This window comes from Dendrobates tinctorius, unplaced genomic scaffold (genome assembly GCF_039654945.1).
Source record: "Dendrobates tinctorius isolate UK_male_01 unplaced genomic scaffold, ASM3965494v1 ptg000396l, whole genome shotgun sequence".
NCBI classification, from domain to species: domain Eukaryota; kingdom Metazoa; phylum Chordata; class Amphibia; order Anura; family Dendrobatidae; genus Dendrobates; species Dendrobates tinctorius.
This window is the reverse complement of record NW_027362062.1, coordinates 3,521,422-3,531,809: the sequence shown is the minus strand read 5'-3', so window position 1 is coordinate 3,531,809 and position 10,388 is coordinate 3,521,422.

Genomic DNA, 10,388 nt, shown 5'->3' with positions numbered 1-10,388 from the left:
ATTTTGCTTAGCTTTTCCTTCTCTATACCGTGCTGTCCACAGATCGGACTGCATGTAGAGAGCATAGGTTCCCTTTAAGGCTGTGTGCACACGCTGCGGATTAGGTGCGGATTCATCCGCGCGGATTTTGTAAAATCCGCAGGTGAAACCGCAGGTCAAAAGACCTGCGGTTTTACCTGCGGATTGCTCTGCGGTTTTGCCCTGCGGGTTTTCATCTCCTCAATAGAGGAGATGGCAAACCGCAGGAGAATCCGCAGAAAGAATTGACATGTCAATTCTTTCTGCGGATTGAAAACCGCAGATAATCCGCGCGGAAAATTCCGCACCGTCTGCACTGCGGTTTTTGATTCCCATAGGGAATCATGGTACTGTACACCGCAGCAGAAACTGCTGCGGGTCCGCAGCGGCCAAAACCGCTACGGAACCGCAGCAAAATCCGCAGCGTGTGCACACAGCCTAAGTGTCCAGTTCACATTAAACAGAAGCACAGATAAGCAAAAGGAACTAGAGGATGGTAAAGGCTCATACTGCAGGGGTCACTACGTGAAGCACTTTCATATCTGGGAAAATCTGCAGCACCCAGAGATCTGTTGTAGATGTTGGTTTGCCGAGAGCTGCTGACAGGGATTCTCGTATGCTGCTTGGCTTCTTTATCCTTCTCTATAGGTATATAGATGAGAGAAAATCCTCGAAAGCACCAGTTACAGGGCTAAGGGTCCGGTTACATAAGTGTTTCCGAAACTCCAGTCCTCATGGCCCCCAACGTATCATGTTTTCAAGTTTTCCTTAGTATTGCTCAAGTGATTAAATTATTATCAAGGCATTAGAGGTTGTCACAGGTTTTCTGACCTGTGCAATATTAAGGAAATCCTAGAAACGATATGTGGGCGCGTGAGAATTGGAGTTTTGGAAACACTGGTTTACATGGACTGGCCAGCGACTCAATACTACCGCCGATCGGTGTAAAGGTAAAAAAAATATTGGCTCTTTGAATGTTCATTACACAATCAGCCCAAAGTAAGCAATGGACACTGAGAAATCTTTACTAGTTCGCTCGGTGCACATGGGCTGACATATTTCTCGGCTTTGGGAGTCCTGTTTATTACACAGTTTGATATACCACCAAGAACGATCATCTTTTACACTGCACAAAATATAATTTCACCTGATGAACGAGCGTTTGGCTTGTTTACCAAGTTATCGATAGCCTGTTTACACTGTAAAATAATCGCAAAATGAGCACTCCTTCACTATTATCTTGCAGCATAACTGCAGCTTAAGGTGGTCGCTGGGAGAACAGCCCAGTATTCATGATAAGACCGGGGTCAGACTTACGGGAAACTCGCACGAGTCATGCGTCTCAATACCCGGCACTGCCGTCGGCAGTCGGGACCGGAGAGCTCAGCTGCATAGAAATACATGCAGCCGCTCACTTGGCGGCAGTGCCGGGTATTGAGACGTGAGACTCGTGCAAGTTTCTTATAAGTGTGACCCCGGCCTAATACAGATTGTGTAGTGCACACTGGATGGACAATACCCTTGACATGTCCGTTGGTCAGCTACGTCATTATTACTGTATTTGTATACTGCATTCTGATGAATCTCTTATGACCAATGAAATGGCTTAAGAATTCATAGGATGAAATCTTAGAAATACTCAATTGTGAATAAAAAAGGATCTCTGCCTTCTCTGCGCCTGGTTAGACCGCTATGTCTACACATACCTGTTTTCAGTTATAATTGTTACATAAGAGATGATTTATGCAGTTTTTGTCTCATTTACTTTACCACTTTGCAATTGTTCATTTGCAATTTACCAAAGAAGTTAATGAATTCATTTTGCAAATAAAAGTTGAAAGTGATATTTCTCAACATCTCTTTCTTTATCCTGCAAACTAAAACCAACAGCAAATATCTCTCGTTAATGACTACATATAAAATCTAGTAAATTAGATACTTGCCAAATAGAAGATACGCCTTTGTAAAACAATATCAGACAAAAGCTAATCTGTGACTTACGTAATATTTTCTGACATTTATCCAGAAGGGGGCAGCAGAGCACAAATTATTTTTTCTTAAATTTGGTTGCATGCCTCTTATAAGCTGCTTTACTGCTGCACTTTATTGTCTATGCTGTATACATAGGGTGTATAGGTGTATACAGTCATATGTAAAAGATTGGGCACCCCTATTAATGTTAACCTATTTTCTTTATAACAATTTTGGTTTTTGCAACAGCTATTTCAGTTTCATATATCTAATAACTGATGGACTCAGTTATATTTCTGGATTCAAATGAGGTTTATTGTACTAACAGAAAATTTGCAATCTGCATTTAAACAAAATTTGACCGGTGTAAAAGTATGGGCACCCTTATCATTTTCTTGATTTGAACACTCCTAACTACTTTTTACTGACTTCCTGAAGCACTAAATTGGTTTTGTAACCTCATTGAGCTTTGAACTTCATAGCCAGGTGTATCAAATCATGAGAAAAGGTATTTAAGGTGGCCACTTGCAAGTAGTTCTCCTATTTGATTGTCCTATGAAGAGTGGCATCATGGGCTCCTCAAAACAACTCTCAAATGATCTGAAAACAAAGATTATTCAACATAGCTTTTCAGGGGAAGGATACAAAAAGTTGTCTCAGAGATTTAACCTGTCAGTTTCCACTGTGAGGAACATAGTAAGGAAATGGAAGAACACAGGTACAGTTCTTGTTAAGCCCAGAAGTGGCAGGCCAAGAAAAATATCAGAAAGGCAGAGAAGAAGAATGCTGAGAACAGTCAAGGACAATCCATAGACCACCTCCAAAGACCTGCAGCATCATCTTGCTGCAGATGGTGTCACTGTGCATCGGTCAACAATACAGCGCATGCATAACGCCTTTTTGTATGACCAAACAACTCAATCTTTGTTTCATCAGTCCACAGGACCTTCTTCCAAAATGTAACTGGCTTGTTCTAATGTGATTTTGCATACCTCAGGCGACTCTGTTTGTGGCGTGCTTGCAGAAACGGCTTCTTTCGCATCACTCTCCCATACAGCTTCTCCTTGTGCAAAGTGCACTGTATTGTTGACCGATGCACAGTGACACCATCTGCAGCAAGATGATGCTGCAGGTCTTTGGAGGTGGTCTGTGGATTGTCCTTGACTGTTCTCAGCATTCTTCTTTTCTGCCTTTCTGATATTTTTCTTGGCCTGCCACTTCTGGGCTTAACAAGAACTGTACCTGTGTTCTTCCATTTCCTTACTATGTTCCTCACAGTGGAAACTGACAGGTTAAATCTCTGAGACAACTTATTGTATCCTTCCCCTGAAAAGCTATGTTGAATAATCTTTGTTTTCAGATCATTTGAGAGTTGTTTTGAGGAGCCCATGATGCCACTCTTCATAGGAGAATCAAATAGGAGAACTACTTGCAAGTGGCCACTTTAAATACCTTTTCTCATGATTTGATACACCTGGCTATGAAGTTCAAAGCTCAATGAGGTTACAAAACCAATTTAGTGCTTCAGGAAGTCAGTAAAAAGTAGTTAGGAGTGTTCAAATCAAGAAAATGATAAGGGTGCCCATACTTTTGCACCGGTCAAATTTTGTTTAAATGCAGATTGCACATTTTCTGTTAGTACAATAAACCTCATTTGAATCCAGAAATATAACTGAGTCCATCAGTTATTAGATATATGAAACTGAAATACCTGTTGCAAAAACCAAAATTGCTATTAAGAAAAAAGGTTAACATTAATAGGGGTGCCCAAACTTTTACATATGACTGTATATAGGATGGCTCAGGAGTCACATCATTGGGCCATTATCTATTTTACATAACTTTTTAATGTATGGTTATTCTAAAAAGAAATACAAATACATGTACAATTGTACTATAAACACATATGAATGCCAGTCTTGATGCAAAGCCCACTGGAGCCACATCCATTCGGAGGCTTGCACCAGAGACATTCAGGGACTGGAGAACGTCTGTCGTCATTTACAAATTATGATAAATTTTTCTGTCGCGCTTGGTCATGAACCCACTGGATAAGCCACATTCTTTCTTTTTTTTTTTTTTTTTTTTAAATCCAGTGGACTAGTGTAAAAATGAAAAGTTGCTAAAATATATCTAGATAGATACCATTTGTGCAAAAAAAAATTGCAACAAGTTTTACATCAGAATTCTGGAACATACTGGTTGATGAATTGACCCCATAGATTTAAACGATGACCAGACAAGGTTTTATAGTGTTCGTCAGCCGTGGTTTTTTTTTTTTATTAAAGTACGGTACTTGTAGTAAATAATGTTTTTCATACTTTTTTTTCTGTTGCATTTTTTTCTTTTTTTCTTTTTCACGTCAGTGAGGGAAAAACCTCACAAAAATGTGACATGGAGGGCATAATGCAAGCTGTGGTATTGAAAAGCAAAATAATGCAGGATGTCTTGGAGGGGGTGGGAAGACATGTCTGAAAAACGCACATCAAAGGCTGGAGTCACACACAACGACTAAAAAATCGGTCCCATTTTAACGGTACGAAATCGCACAAAGAATTCTTGTCCAGGGATCCGTCTGTCATCCCATTTTCCGGCGATGAACCGATTTTATTCGCATCTAAGCATCAAATTGACATCCAATGTCAATGCCTTATGCTCTTTCCTGTTGACCTGGAGAAGTCTTGCGATTTAATCGCAAGTCACACGTGTGGTGCGTTTTCAATGCGTTTTTTAATCGCATCCATAGACTTGCATTGTCGAATCCGATCCGAAAATCGGTGACAATCGCAGCATGCTGCGATTGTCTCGATCCGAGGAACGGATGCGATAAAAAAACGCATGATGGGAGCAGCACCATTGAATAACATTGGGACGAATGATTTTTTTATCGCATTGCATTTGTCCGATTTTATCGCTAGTGTGACTCCGGCCAAACTCTTAAGTTGGGATAGTCAATCACAGCGCAGCTTATAGCAACATAGCAGTTTAAGAAACTTAAGGTGAGCCTTGATTGATTGGCTCGGGATATCAAAGCTGTTTTTACTGTCAGCACATTTTACTACATGAGGCCTTTGGTGTCAACTAAACACCTTGGGACCGATTTATTGCTCACAATTTTTTTAACTCACGCTTTCTTTTTTGTCTGGAAGTATTCACTACCATTTTTTGCACACCATTCTTAAAAATGGCGCTCACAGTGCATTAAATTTTCAAAAAAATAAAGAATGCTCGTTTTCTATCTTTTAGCTTGTCTTACAACTTTTTAGCTCAAAAAGTTGCATGTTCCTCTAAAATATGCACTAAATTTCTGTCATAGTTTCAGACATGCATGAATCACTCCGAGAGGGGAGGAGGGGGGCTGCAGTACACTTGTGACAAATTTAGCAATTTTTTTAAAAAGTCGAAAATATTGAATTAGGCGAAAACATGATGATCCCTAAACTCCAACCATAATGGTGAAAAAAAAAAAGGCAAACACATTTAAGCAAAGTAAAATTGAATATGGTGTAAACAAAAAAAAGGTGCAAAACACCAAAAAACAGCATAAATACAATCATGATTCAGGCATGATTCAGTGAATCGGAGAGGATTTTTTGGATAAGAGATTTTTTTTTCCTTCAAGTTCCTGTTAGTTGACAGCCACTTCTACCTCTCCATAGTGCAATCACTAGCGTACTCTGACAAATTCCACGCATTACACAACTCTCATTACCTACATATAAAACTGGACTTGGAAATGTTCGCTAATGTAATCCATATGGCCAGCCCTCCTTATTTAATTTCCCCGTAACTTTTAATTATTAACTCAATTACTTGTATTTGAATGTTATTACTGTGCTAACAATAAGATTTAGTGTTCTGCCCGGAGCCATTGGTCTGAAAGCGTTTCGTCTCTTTTATGGCCTCGCTAATTAAACCCAGCTTCACAGAAAGGAGAATGTATCAATGTCTCTGTACGCTGTCTGAGAACCCTGGCTGGCTGCCGTTGTGAAGTTTAGATAAAAAAACCCTCATTAGCTCAGTTATTAAAACACCTTTGTCAGATTAGTGACACCTCACTTATAAAGACTGTAAATGTGACCAACAGAGTCTTATAACATAGTCTTCAACAGGTAAACCCCTGGTACAGTTATAAGAAAGGATCCATGGACTTGTGTCGTACTGATCACAGGGTAAAAACTATTACAAGACGTACAGTATATACACTGGCGTAACTACCGGGGTAGCAGCCGAAGCGGTTGCTTAGGGGCCCGGGTCCCCGGCTCCGATCGGCGCTACCCGGTAGTGCAATTTAATTAAGTACATCAGTCATCAGGGCTCCCCAACCACAGGTCCGCGGCCCAGCATCGGGCCGTTGCAGTGCTCTTGCCGGTCCGCGGACACAAGGGGAGCCGGCGGCTGTGTAGCAGCTGATACCCTACAATCCTGCATAGCGGTCCCTGTCGGCACAGCGGCTTCATCCAGCGCTGAGCGGTCAAGTGTACCGCTCATTTAAGGTCATGAATATGGACGCCACTCCTCTCCCATAGGCGTGGCGTCCATATTCATGGACCTTAATGAGCGGTAGGACGTGACCGCTCTGCACAGGAAGAAGCTGAAGCGCCGCGAGATGCATGGAGGGAAGTTCAGCGAAGGGAGGGAAGTTCAGCGACGTGAGGGTGAGTATGATGGGGGAGCCCAGCCATATATACAAGGGAGGGAGAGTGGGAGCGGAGCCATATATACAAGGGAGGGAGGTTGGAAGCGGAGCCATATATACAAGGGAGGGAGAGTGGGAGCGGAGCCATATATACAAGGGTGAGAGGGTGGGAGCGGAGCCATATATACAAGGGAGGGAGGGTGGAAGCGCAGCCATATATACAAGGGAGGGAGAGTGGGAGCGGAGCCATATATACAAGGGAGGGTGGGAGCGGAGCCATATATACAAGGGTGAGAGGGTGGGAGCGGAGCCATATATACAAGGGTGAGAGGGTGGGAGCAGAGCCATATATACAAGGGAGGGAGGGTGGGAGCAGAGCCATATATACAAGGGAGGGATGGTGGGAGCGGAGCCATATTGTGGTGCTAATAAAAATATGGATATCTTATAGCCTACGTATTGTAATAGATTGTTTATATGCTTTGATATAGTGTGGTCATTAGACCAAGGATGGAAAGTATTGCAAATATGAAATATGGTTGTTTGAATCCAAACACTATATTGCAATATACTATGGTGTAATATCATTAATGCTGAACTTTGACACTGAGCCACAAAGCGCTTGCTCTGTGTCAATACCGTAAGACAAGGAATTGTTCTGTGGTCTTTGAAGCTCTGTGTTTCAAAGATTCATTATCCTGATTTGTACACAAGTGACCACTGTGATATTTGCATTGACAAACAGTGATAGATACTGAATACTTTCACTTGGGGGGTGGTTGATGGGAATTCTATAAGGAGCTTTCCAACTAATTTTTCTGTGTGGTGTATTCTTACAATAGGAATAACAACTGTATAGATAATGAATATTTATGCTGCTTGAACAAGGAAGTCTTGTGCTCAATAATAGTATGATTCTCGATTGACAAGAGAGACCAAAATGTTATGGTCTCATGTAGCAATATTGAGTCATGCATGACATCAATAATCGAGGACCGATTGTGATACATATCTTGACATGTATGAGTGTGTCTGAGTTACGATAGGTATCCAGTTTTCAGAATAGGTGATTATGGAAGTCATGCTGCCCATCTTAGAGCATTATGCTATGAGCATGAAGAGTTAACTTTGTAACAAGCAACATATGTTGAACTTTGAACAGTGATAGACAACTTTGACAAGTTGACCAGAGGCAAACAGAGCCTGGGTTATAATCAGTAGCAAAACATTGTGCTATTGTTAAGAGACATGCTAATGGCAAACGAATCTCTGTTTGGCGAAAACAATCTAAGATTGTAGTAGTCTATAACAAACAGACCTTGAAGTCTTGTGCTGTTGTCAAGACAACAAGGTACTGTGCAGATTCAAGATTCTGATGCAGACTAAACATACTGCACACTTGTAATGTGGGAGTATTGTGTATAAAAAGGTGGACCCTATGTCAGTGAGGAGAGGGGACATTTCCAGAGGGGATATTTCCAGGAAGGGACATTTCCTGAAGCTATCGTGGGTGCTCGGTTTCTGTGATGACAAGACCAGAGTATTTTGCTTCTCGACAAGGGAGGGAGGGTGGGAGCGGAGCCATGCATACAGGATGGGACAGGGGAGCCATGTATACAGTATGGGAGAGTGGGAGCGGAGCCATGTATACAGGATGGGACAGGGGAGCCATGTATACAAGATGGGAGAGTGGGAGCAGAGCCATGTATACAGGATGGGAGAGTTGGAGCAGAGCCATGTACAGTGCCTACAAGTAGTATTCAACCCCCTGCAGATTTAGCAGGTTTACACATTCGGAATTAACTTGGCATTGTGACATTTGGACTGTACAGATCAGCCTGGAAGTGTGAAATGCACTGCAGCAAAAAAGAATGTTATTTCTTTTTTAAATTGTGAAAAGTTTATTTAGAGGGTCATTTATTATTCAACCCCTCAAACCACCAGAATTCTGTTTGGTTCCCCTAAAGTATTAAGAAGTATTTCAGGCACAAAGAACAATGAGCTTCACATGTTTGGATTAATTATCTCTTTTTCCAGCCTTTTCTGACTATTTAAGACCCTCCCCAAACTTGTGAACAGCACTCATACATGGTCAACATGGGAAAGACAAAGGAGCATTCCAAGGCCATCAGAGACAAGATCGTGGAGGGTCACAAGGCTGGCAAGGGGTACAAAACCCTTTCCAAGGAGTTGGGCCTACCTGTCTCCACTGTTGGGAGCATCATCCGGAAGTGGAAGGCTTATGGAACTACTGTTAGCCTTCCACGTCCTGGACAGCCTTTGAAAGTTTCCTCCCGTGCCGAGGCCAGGCTTGGCCGAAGAGTCAAGGCTAACCCAAGGACAACAAGGAAGGAGCTCCGGGAAGATCTCATGGCAGTGGAGACATTGGTTTCAGTCAATGCCATAAGTAACGTACTCCACCGCAATGGTCTCCGTTCCAGACGAGCCCGTAAGGTACCTTTACTTTCAAAGCGTCATGTCAAGGCTCGTCTACAGTTTGCTCATGATCACTTGGAGGACTCTGAGACAGACTGGTTCAAGGTTCTCTGGTCTGATGAGACCAAGATCGAGATCTTTGGTGCCAACCACACACGTGACGTTTGGAGACTGGATGGCACTGCATACGACCCCAAGAATACCATCCCTACAGTCAAGCATGGTGGTGGCAGCATCATGCTGTGGGGCTGTTTCTCAGCCAAGGGGCCTGGCCATCTGGTCCGCATCCATGGGAAGATGGATAGCACGGCCTACCTGGAGGTTTTGGCCAAGAACCTCCGCTCCTCCATCAAGGATCTTAAGATGGGTCGTCATTTCATCTTCCAACAAGACAATGACCCAAAGCACACAGCCAAGAAAACCAAGGCCTGGTTCAAGAGGCAAAAAATCAAGGTGTTGGAGTGGCCTAGTCAGTCTCCTGACCTTAACCCAATTGAAAACTTGTGGAAGGAGCTCAAGATTAAAGTCCACATGAGACACCCAAAGAACCTAGATAACTTGGAGAAGATCTGCATGGAGGAGTGGGCCAAGATAACACCAGAGACCTGTGCCGGCCTGATCAGGTCTTATAAAAGACGATTATTAGCTGTAATTGCAAACAAGGGTTATTTCACAAAATATTAAACCTAGGGGTTGAATAATAATTGACCCACACTTTTATGTTTAAAATTTTTTAACATTTAACTGAGCAACATATCTTTTTGGTTTGTAAGATTTATGCATCTGTTAATAAATCCTGCTCTTGTGTGAAGTTTGAAGGCTCTAACTTATTTGCATCTTATCAAACCTGCTAAATCTGCAGGGGGTTGAATACTACTTGTAGGCACTGTATACAGGATGGGAGAGTGGGAAAAGAACCATGTATACAGGATGGGAGAGTGGGAGCGGAGCCATGTATACAGGATGGGAGGGTGGGAGCGGAGCCATGTATACAGGATGGGAGAGTGGGAGCGGAGCCATGTATACAGGATGGGAGGGTGGGCGCGGAGCCATGTATACAAGGATGGGAGCATGTGAGCAGAGCCATGTATACAAGGATGGGACAGGGGAGCTATGCATACAACAGGGAGAGCCACACAGAGCTGGACAGGACGGGGGGAACCACACATACATTTTCTGATGATTAGAAAATAATCAGCATGTACAGTACTCCAGTACAATTTTTTCTAAGTGCTCAATGCTCCATTTCCTTGTATGTTCCAATCATCATTAGCAGTGACGGTCATCAGTAGAAGTAGCCCAGTGAAACAGAGAAACAAGCCAG